This window comes from Carassius auratus, chromosome 8, assembly GCF_003368295.1.
Source record: "Carassius auratus strain Wakin chromosome 8, ASM336829v1, whole genome shotgun sequence".
Taxonomy (NCBI): Eukaryota; Metazoa; Chordata; class Actinopteri; order Cypriniformes; family Cyprinidae; genus Carassius; species Carassius auratus.
This window is the reverse complement of record NC_039250.1, coordinates 25,891,846-25,902,308: the sequence shown is the minus strand read 5'-3', so window position 1 is coordinate 25,902,308 and position 10,463 is coordinate 25,891,846.

The following is a 10,463-nucleotide window of genomic DNA, read 5'->3' as shown; positions in this document are numbered from 1 at the left end:
TAAATCAGTTCTAGTGCCACAAGAACCAAGCAAGATGATCAACCAACTTGTTCACACAACAGCTTTCAACATTAACACCACTAGAACAATTATTGACAATTTTAATTTGCAGAAGAGATTGTCAAATTTGTTGTTCATAATTGAAATGCAACGCTGGACATCACATGGAAACGAGTTAAACACTTCCATTGACTTCCCCCACCCAGCAGAACCAGACTGAAATTCCTAAGGGGGAAGGGCTTTAAACCTCTGTCTTCACAGAAAAGTCTTTGTCATGAGAATGGCAAAGAAACTGCTTTTTGTACATGTATATGGACCAGAATGAACTAAAAAGACTTATAAATGAATCAGTCCATCGCTTCACTCCATATTCATTTATGTGTAACCCACACATTTGACTATCATGTTTTAATCACTTATTGTGTCTGTTTTTTTTTATAACTACGGCATAGCTTAACGATTCGTAATTATTTTTGGTATGTCTGTGATCCAATCTGCTTGCTTGAATTAGTTCAGACAATAATTTATTTGTCCCATGTATCATATTCGTGTTATAGGAATCATGTCCAAAATTAGACCCTGCCAGAGCAGGAAAATGTGGACCACATGCTTGGTAAGATAAAATATCATTTATGATACCCCCGAGCCAAGACAATATCTGATTGGTCAAGACAACATTTGAGGTGTGGCCAACAGGCCGGTTTAAATACTTAGGACAACATAAAATCTTTGCTTTTAGTCTCTAGCTGTGCTTCTGCTATCAGCCATGTCTGCTTTTAGCTTTTAGTTCTAGCCTTGCTTGTGCTATCAGTCATGCCTGCTCTTAGCTTTTAGCTTTAGCTTCTCTAGCCATGCTGTTTAGTCATCACTGTTTTTTGAGCGCGGTCCCAGCGTGCTTCGGCCTGCAAGCCTGTTGCTACTTAGCCACGATGAGAAGGAACACAACCTTGTCTCGTCAAACTTTATTTCTTTTCTTTTCCGTTTGAGAGTTTCGTGTTCTGAGTTAAGTTTTGTAACGTCGAGTCTCCGACGCCTGACCTCGGGTGCCCGTTCAACTCCGACCAGCGCACACGACTCTGCACTTTCAGCCAACGCCCAACAACCACGGGCTTCCCAAGACGTCACTTCAGCGACTGAACTTCCAGCCAATCAACGACCTCGGGATAGCCCTTTCACCGAGGCTCCTTCTTCACAGGAGATGCAAGTAACTTTAACTCCAGACTGTGACCTTTACTGGTGTATCTAATATAATTTTAACCTCATTGAGGAACTCAATGCGAGCGCTAATTACGTGATTGATGGTTGTTCATGTCTATGCAATTTAACGTATTGCTGTAAACTTGGGAATCCATATTTCCATTCTCTTAAACTCATCTTTTCCTAACTTTCGATCTTCCTGCAACTTGTATGAATGTGTGAGTGTATGCGTTTATGTGTTAGATTAGTTTATATGTCTTAGATTTATCTAATAAAGCCTTATTCATATTGAAAAGAGAAGTATCTTGTGTTTTGTGCTTACAAGTTAATGTCTTAAACTGCCGATCTTGTTACTGTGCTAATTGATAGTGTTTCACTATAGTTTGGATATTAGTATCCAGCGCAGATTTTATGTTAAACGGCTAGTTCACTGAATCACAGGGCGTCTCCGTGACCAGCCGTGAAACAGTGATTCTGTTCAAATTCCCTTTAAAATCTTAAATGATTCCCTTTGAGCTAAATTGACCTTTTTCCGTTACAGCGGGGTGTAGATTAATGTAAACGTGTGTCGTGCTGCTCGAGGTGGGGTGTAGATTAATTTTAACGTGTTGCGCTGCTGGAGGCGGGCTGTAGATTAATGTAAACGTGTGTCGTGCTGCTGGAGGCGGGCTGTAGATTAATGTACACGTGCCGCGTTTCTCGCGCATATCTCCTAAACACAACAACAATGAAATGAAGAAGTGTAGGCAATCTAGGTGTGAGACGGGAACCAATGGTCACAATATTATAGACAATAGAATAATTATTAGCAGCAGTTTTCAATACAAAAGAATCATCCCATTTCCATAATCAGTCCTTTATGGGTGTTAATTGCTCATAGTCTGAAAACTTTAGTGTGATATGGAAAAATATTGGAGTCAATTTGTTACTTCATTTTATTAGTTTTCATTTATTTTATAAAACTGGATAAATTTTTACACTTTCTATATATTTTTTGTGGTGTCATGATTTACTTTTGATAGTCTTTCATCAAATCTTTTATTTTCAAAGAAAACAATTTATTTTTATATATGTTTTTCCCACTGAGAATCTACACCCCCATTCACTCCTCCATTCCACCACTTTATCTAAAGCTCCTTGCATTTGCTAACTACATACTCCATATTTCTCCCTACCTTCCACTGGGCTCCATTATCTGCAAAAAAAAATATCAGCTGGTACCTTTAAAAAGATGTAATTAATCATTATTATGAATAGTAGTGGGCTACTATACACACTACTGTGAGGTGAACAATTTTCTACAGTATATTGGTTTGACAATTCTGATACTATTCTTTCTTGGATATCCCTTTCAAACAAGGAATCTTTTATCTAATAAAAACTCTCCTTCCAATCCCTAGCTTGTGTAACTTAATTAATACTCCTTCCTTCCACAACATATCATAGGCTTTTTCTTTGTCAAAAAACACTGCGATTACTGCCTCTTTATTTCCCTGGGCTTTCCTTATTTCATTTTCTAGTCTGATCACTGCGTCCATGGTACTTCTTCCTTTCATTAACCCACTCTGATAATTTGCCGTCCTTCCCTTTTTCTCAAGCTCATATGATATCCTTTCTGTCATCATTATTGCTGTTATTTTTTAAATTAGAAGTTATTGGAAGCTATTGGTCTATAGCTGGTGGGTTTTGATGGATCCTTACCAAGCTTACTTATCCGAATTATTATAGCTTCTTTCCACATTTTTGGCAATCATCCCTCACTCCCAGACTCTATTATAAAGATGCAAAAACTTAAATAGTGCACTTTCACCTATATGTTTTAACATCACAAAGCATGCATTGTCTTTTCCCGGGGATGATAGTTTTGAACTTTTTATAACTATCTTTATTTCTTTCATTGTAAATGGTTCATTTATTATACATTCTACTTCTTCCTCACTAATATTCCTGGATATTGACTTACTTTCCCTTCTCTTCTTCTCCTTTCTTCTTCTGATGGGTTTTCTGAACAATGTATCTTTGCAGATTCTTTGACACTACTGTTCCTTCCTCTTTTACTATAACTGGGTATTCCCATTCACTTCTATCCTATCCCATCCTCTTTATCATTCCCCATACCTCTCCCACAGGTGTCGTTCTTTCTATTCCATCACAAAAATTCCTCCAACTAGCCCTCTTAATGCCCGATATACTTCAAATGAAATTGAAGAACGAACTGATATGACGTCACCTCGAACAAAATCACGCCAAAACAAACTTGACTTGTGGTTATGGTGTCTTGCTGTCGCCTCGATGAGCGCTATCTTTCTGATCATAACCCTCCAGCCCAGGTGAGCCTTCCATGTCTTCCAGATCTTCATTTGGAGATCGAGAGGACTTGGAAAAATCTGTTCTCTTCACGTGTCAACAGATTTTAGCAGTCTAGTTATGCCAATATCGAGGGGATGCATGAAAGCAGATATGAGAAGATGTCTCCCATTGAAGAGACTTTAGCCTGTTATCTTGTTATGGGAGAAACATCTTCTCTTAGGACTTCCTCCATACCATCCATCCTTCAAATAACATCTCATCTGAATGGCAAGGCGTATGCAGCTGCAGGTCAGGTGACAGCTTGAATACCATGGTAATTTTGCAGGCTTATCGGGCCTGGATAAAGGTCAGGGTCTTTCCCCTGATGAAGTGGCTTGATCGCTCACTTGAATCTCACTTTCCATTCCACCAACCAGACCGCGGCTACCGTAGACAGGTCTATGGTGGCTATGGTGGTAATGGAGAGACATCTGTGGGTGAACCTGTCTGTCAGAAGATTTCTCCTTCTGAACTTTACTGCACTTCCATTGAGATGGTTGTTGGGAAGTGTAAGGTGACGAAGGCACGTTCAGCTGCTTTTAAGTCCTTCACTCCACGAAGGCCCAGGATTGAGCCCCAACAAAGGGGTCCTGGCCCATCTTAGTCTAAAGATCAAAGAAGGCTAGTGTCACATCTCGCGTCCCTCTTCCACCTGCGAGCAGATCTAGAGGACGGAGCAGGTTGAAGGCTAAGAGGCAAGAATTGAGGGAAGTAATACAACAAGTCGTTCCCTATGTTCTCGTCCAGATCAGGGCTGACCGCCCAATTTAGTGTTCACATCTACCCTCGTCTTCCTCTCCAAAATTCCCCTGATTAAACCTTTCCTTTCCTGAGCAAGGTTAACCTCCATCCACTGATATTACACCCATGAGGTTAGTTTCTGTTTTTTTTAGGAACATAGAACTACCTACTGAAGGTCCAGAAGAGACAATAGCGGGAGCCATGGTGGGTGAGTATGATCCATGTCTGTTAAACTGTTGCCAGTTGTATTATTATCTGACTAGCCTGTTTGATGCAGCTACATCCTGTTCTGTTTTATTGGAACTTCTCAGCCTCAAAAAAAAAAAAAAAAAAAAAAATGTTTGTTATTCTATTCCATTCCTAGTTGGAAGCATTTATTTACTCTTCTAGTGAGCTTTGCTAAAGATGCATCACTTATGCTAAAGGGTGTGAAATTTTGTACTAACTGGACTCTCACTCCGAGTCATAAGGCTTCCCTAAGAAGCCTCCTTGGTTATCATGTCCCCATACTTGGAATTGGTGCTCTAAATTTAACCCATCCAAGTGTGCACATACAGCAGCGAGAAGTGAACACACCCCCGGAGCAGTTGGCAGCTATATCTAGCACCTGGGGAGCAACTGGGGGTTCAGTGCCTTGCTCAAGGGCACTTCGGCCATGGGTATTGAGGGTGGAAGAGAGCGCTGTTCATTTATCCCCCAACCTACAACTCCTGCCAGCACTGAAACTCAAACCTGTGACCTTCAGGTTATAAGTCCAACTCTCCAGCCATTAGGCCACAGAAAAAAAAAATGTGACATACAGCCAAGCAAGGTGACCCATACTCAGAATTCATGTTCTGCATTTAACCCATCCAAAGTGCACGCACACAGCATTGAACACGCAATTTGAGTTGTACTGACACTGGACTAGGCACCTTGGCTATGACAAACGGTCCAACAAATTTGGGTCCCAGTTTACGTGAGGGCAGTCTGAAGTTAATGTCCTTAGTAGCGATCGACTCTTAAGGTTCTCAAACACAGCTTGGGCCTGCGACGACCAACAGAATAGTTTCTTTGTGGAGGAGAGATCAGTCAGAGGAAGGGCAATCTGGCTAAAGTTCGAATGAACCGCCTGTAAAAATTGGCAAACCCCAGAAAGCGCTGGACCGCTCTACGACTATCTGGGGTGGGCCAATCAGCATCTGCCTTTACTATGGCGAGATCCATTCGGATACCTTCAGGCGAGAGAATAAAACCCAGGAACAGAACCGACTGTGCGTGAAAATCACACTTCTCTAACTTAACGAATAAACAATTCTCCAGCAGCCTCTGGAGCACTCGACTGACGTGCTGGACATGATCGCGCTCATTCTTTAAAAAAATCAGGATGTCGTCGATATAACCAAAAACAAACCGTTCTACCATGTCTCGGAGCACATCGTTGACGAGTGCCTGAAAGACCGCCGGGGAGTTGGAAAGCCCAAACGGCATAACTAAATATTCAAAGTGCCCTGTATGGGTGTTAAAGGCGGTCTTCCATTCGTCCCCTCCCTAATCCGAACCAAGTGATAAGCACTGCGAAGGTCCAACTTCGTAAAGATGGTTGCCCCCTGAAGGAGCTCGAAGGCCGATGACATCAACGGCAAAGGATAATGATTCTTTACCGTGATGTCATTTAACCCCTGATAGTCAATGCAGGGGCGCAACGAACCATCATTCTTCTCCACGAAGAAGAACCCCGCCCCGGCTGGAGAGGATGAGGGACGGATAATGCCTGCTACCAGAGAATCATGTATATACCTCTTCATGGCCTCCCGCTCCGGACCCGACAAAGAGTAAAGGCGCCCCTTAGGTGGAGAAGTGCCAGGAAGCAGGTCAATATTACAGTCGTACGGGCGGTGTGGAGGCAGAGATGAAGCTCGGGACCTACTGAAAACCGCTCTCAAATCATGGTAAGCCTCTGGTACATCCACCAAGTTAATCAGCTCCTCCTGCAACCAAGAATGAGACGAGACAGGGGGGAAAGCAGCACCCAAACACTGAGCTAAACAGAAAGGGCTCCAAGCCAAAATAGAACCACGGGCCCAATCAATATGAGGGTTATGTTTAACCAACCAGGTGTGACCCAACACCACTGGAGCGGTGGGCGAGTGAATGAGGTGAAAAATTATAATCCTCAGCATGATTACCAGACAAAGTTAATGTGACAAACTGGGTGGTGTGAGTATTAGTGAGATGAGTGCCACAAAGGGTCCTGGCAGAAATAGGCTCGGCCAGTGCAACGGCCGAAATCCCCAGACGAGTTGCCTATCTGGAATCCATGAAGTCGCCCTCCACTCCAGAGTCAATCAATCCCAAAACCTGGAAAACAGCCCCCCCAAACTGTACTGAAGCTTGGAACTCTAAACGGCCGGCAGGTGGCAGTCGAGCTGTAGTGACGCTCACCATGCACTCTCCCTTGCGTGAAAAGCATCGCCCCGCCGCAGGGCATGCCGCTGCCACGTGACCCGCCTCACCGCAGTACAGACAGAGCTGATTATCCAAGCGACGGCGTCGCTCTCCTATTGTCAGCCGGGCTCTCCCAATCTGCATAGGCTCCTCCTCCGGGAGGAGGCGGCGTTTTGACATCGTGTCACATGCTGCTCCATACGGAACCTTGGTGACGTGTTCATGGGGAATCCCCTCTCTACGGTGCCGAGAACGGAGAGTAATCCGGTCGTCGACCCGAATGGCGAGATCGATAAGCCCATCCAAGCCAGGGGGCAGCTCTAGTGAATAGATCTCGTCCTTCACCTGCTCAGCCAGGCCGTGGAGGAAGTGATCCCAGAGATCCTTCTCATTCCAGCCGCAGGATGCGGTGAGCGTGCGGAACTGAATAAAGTAACCGGACACTGACTGCTCTCTCTGCTGAAGCAGCGACAATGCTTGTGCTGCTTCAATACCACATGCCGAGCGGTCAAACACCTTGCGCAGCTCCCTCGAGATTGCCTCAAACGACGCACAACAGTCATGTTTGCTGTCCCACATAGCTGTTCCCCACTCTCTCGCTTGACCAACCAGAGTGATGACGAACGCCACTCTGGATTGCTCCGTGGGGAAACAGGAAGGCTGGAGAGTGAAAGTCAGTGAGCACTGGGACAGAAATGATCGACATGAGTTGGGCTCACCCGAGTATAGAGCGGGTGGATTGAGTCGTGTTTCCACGTGGCGAGGAGCAGGTGGGACAGACAGGGCATCTGGAACAGACGGGGCAGCCGAAGGGCTGGCCTGCAGCTGGTCAAGCCATTCGGCTAGCCGGTTGAGTTGGAGAGCGATCTCTGAGTAGGAGCGTCGAGAAGCTGTGATTTCCTCCTGCTGTCGACCCAAAAGACCTGCTGCTGAAGAGCTCTGCTCACCTTTCTATGGTGAGTAGATTCTGTCAGGGTGCGTACTAGACAGAGGACTCAGATGCAGAGTAAAGTAAAGGAGAATCTTTAATCTCGCCACAAAACACAAAATAACTAGGGCCGGGACTAGATTAAAAAATTAAGCTAATTAATTAGAGGCTTTGTAATTAATTAATCGAAATTAATCGCTATTTAATCGCATATAAATATTTGAGCTGAGAACAGTGAGAAGTAATTTTTTTCACATGGATTTCTAGTATACCATTGAATAATGACTGAATACATAAGCTTAAGCAACAAAATATTGTTTATTTTTGTTCAACCAAGTCTAGCAGACCAGTGCAATTTTTACCATGAAGTGTAGCAATAGCATATTTAGAAATAGTAAATTTCAGAAATACAGGAAGCTTATAGGTGCTGGAACCTTCTGTAAAGTGATTTTTTAAGTAAAACACAATACTGTCAATTACATTCAGAACATTGGAAACCCTGACTATTAGAAAACATCTCTCTGCTGCTTCAGAGGCCATAACATTCTAAGTCCAGCTCTCAATAACCTTGGCCAAAACACCCGCGCTGCCGGATCTCCGAATTACGGATCTTTTGACAAAAAACAGAAGGTGAGGCTGATACTGAGAATCATACAACACATGAGCAAAGACAAAACAATCTACTCACGACAACAGACAGAAAAGCCGAGACATATAAGTGAGTGGGAGAACGAGCGACAGGTGGGGAAGAATGAGCTTGTGATCTGCACAACCCCGCCACGATCAGCGCTGATTGCCCAGACCATGAGCTACCGAAACAGACAGGACAACACAGACCGCAGGGGAAGCTGAGACGGTACCCTGCACCGTGACAAAGGGGGGCGTGGTTGACTCTTAACTTTAATAAAGAATATCTCTTTGGATTTCAAGATTCAAGATTCAAAATTTTTATTAAATTATTTCCTATTAAATTTATTATACTATCACCTATTAAAGGGGGGGTGAAATGCTCGTTTTCACTCAATATCCTGTTAATCTTGAGTACCTATAGAGTAGTACTGCATCCTTCATAACTCCAAAAAGTCTTTATTTTTATTATATTTATAAGAGAAAGATAGTCTGTACCGATTTTTCCCGGAAAAACACGAGCGGCTGGAGGTGTGATGTGTGGGCGGAGCTAAAGAATCACGAGCGCCAGTAGGCTTTTATTTGAGTTGAGAGCATTTGGAAGCTGTGACACAGATCCAGAGGCTGAAATTTAACAAGAGCAGCATCAGCAAATGCGTCTCTATGTGGTATGTACTGAAACTATATATGTATGCTTAGCGGTTTTGGAAAATGACTAAGTTCCACTTCATTTCGTCTTTTTTTTTTTTTTTTTTTTTTTTTTAGCTGTACATGTGGAAAGTGCAGTTTGATGACAACATCGCTTGTTGTTTACTTGATGTGCTTACGCGCCGATAGCTGTTAATAACACAGAGATATTTGAAGCAGTTTTACTCACCGCATGCGGTTCCAACACACGATCGTGACCCTTTTTCTTTGCGACTGCATTATCCTTAAGAAATAAACGATGTTCAAATCCATCGTCAAACTGGGCCTTGTTTGTAAAACAAGCATCTTCAAAATGCAAGGAACAAACACAAACACTTGCACAACTCCGTTGATGCTCTGTAAAAATAAACTCCATCCACTGGTCCCTTAATGCTGTTTCTCTTTTGGTAATCTGTGCAGGGTTGTCTTGTCCTGGCAACCAAAAACACACTCCTTTTGTGACTTTTTGCTCTCGCTCTGATCAGTGAAGTCTGTTGTGCTCTCAGTGCTCTGCTGTACGGGAGCGCGCACTCTTCCGGCAGAAGTGCCTCAGGACCCATATAAGGAAATTCCGCTCCATCTAACGTCACACAGAGCCATACTCGAAAAAAACTTTCCGAAACTTGTGACAAACCGGAAGGAGTATTTTTGGAACAGAAATACTCCTTCAAACGTACAACTTAATTTTTGAAACTTTGTCCATGTTTAGCATGGGAATCCAACTCTTTAACAGTGTAAAAAACTCAGTATGCATGAAATAGCATTTACCCCCCCCCCTTTAAATACCTATAGTTGACAAGTCATAATATTTGCCATGTTGCATTAGTTAACCGGTTTTATATATATATATATATATATATATATATATATATATATATATATATATATATATAAAAAAATTTATTTATTTATTTTTTTTATTTACAATCAAAATGAAAGCTTTAATAATCAAAATAAAGACAAAACAGTGTGACAGCCCCTCACGGACGACTGGCGTGCACAAATAAAAACAAAAACTAAAATCCAGGCCTGGTCCTCTCTCGTCCTTCACTGTCGTCGCTCCAGTTTTATATCCTTCCATCTCCTCCGTGGGACTCGCTCTGTTCCCACGTCTCTCAGCCCCGCCCCAGTCGTCACAGTGGTCCTAACCTGTGCTCGCTTTCCCAAAAGCATCGTTTGCTGACAGAACTTGTGATCATGGTTCGTTTTTGGGAAATGCACTGCTAGGGCCTGTACCAAAAAAATGCTTTTATTAATGTGTTTTTCAGAAACTAAATTGAGCGCATTTTACTAAAAACAAGAAAAAATATTTTAATGAAAATGGAAACAAGATTATTTTTCTTACCCAATTGGCAGATAACACACACCTGGAGCAGTTGGCAGACATATTTTTGGCCACTTGGGTAGCAATTGGGGGTTAGACAAAATGTAAAAACTTCTTGGTTCTGCATAAAATCACATAAAAGACTTTTGTTTTTGTTTGTTTTCCAAAAGGTGGACAGGCAAT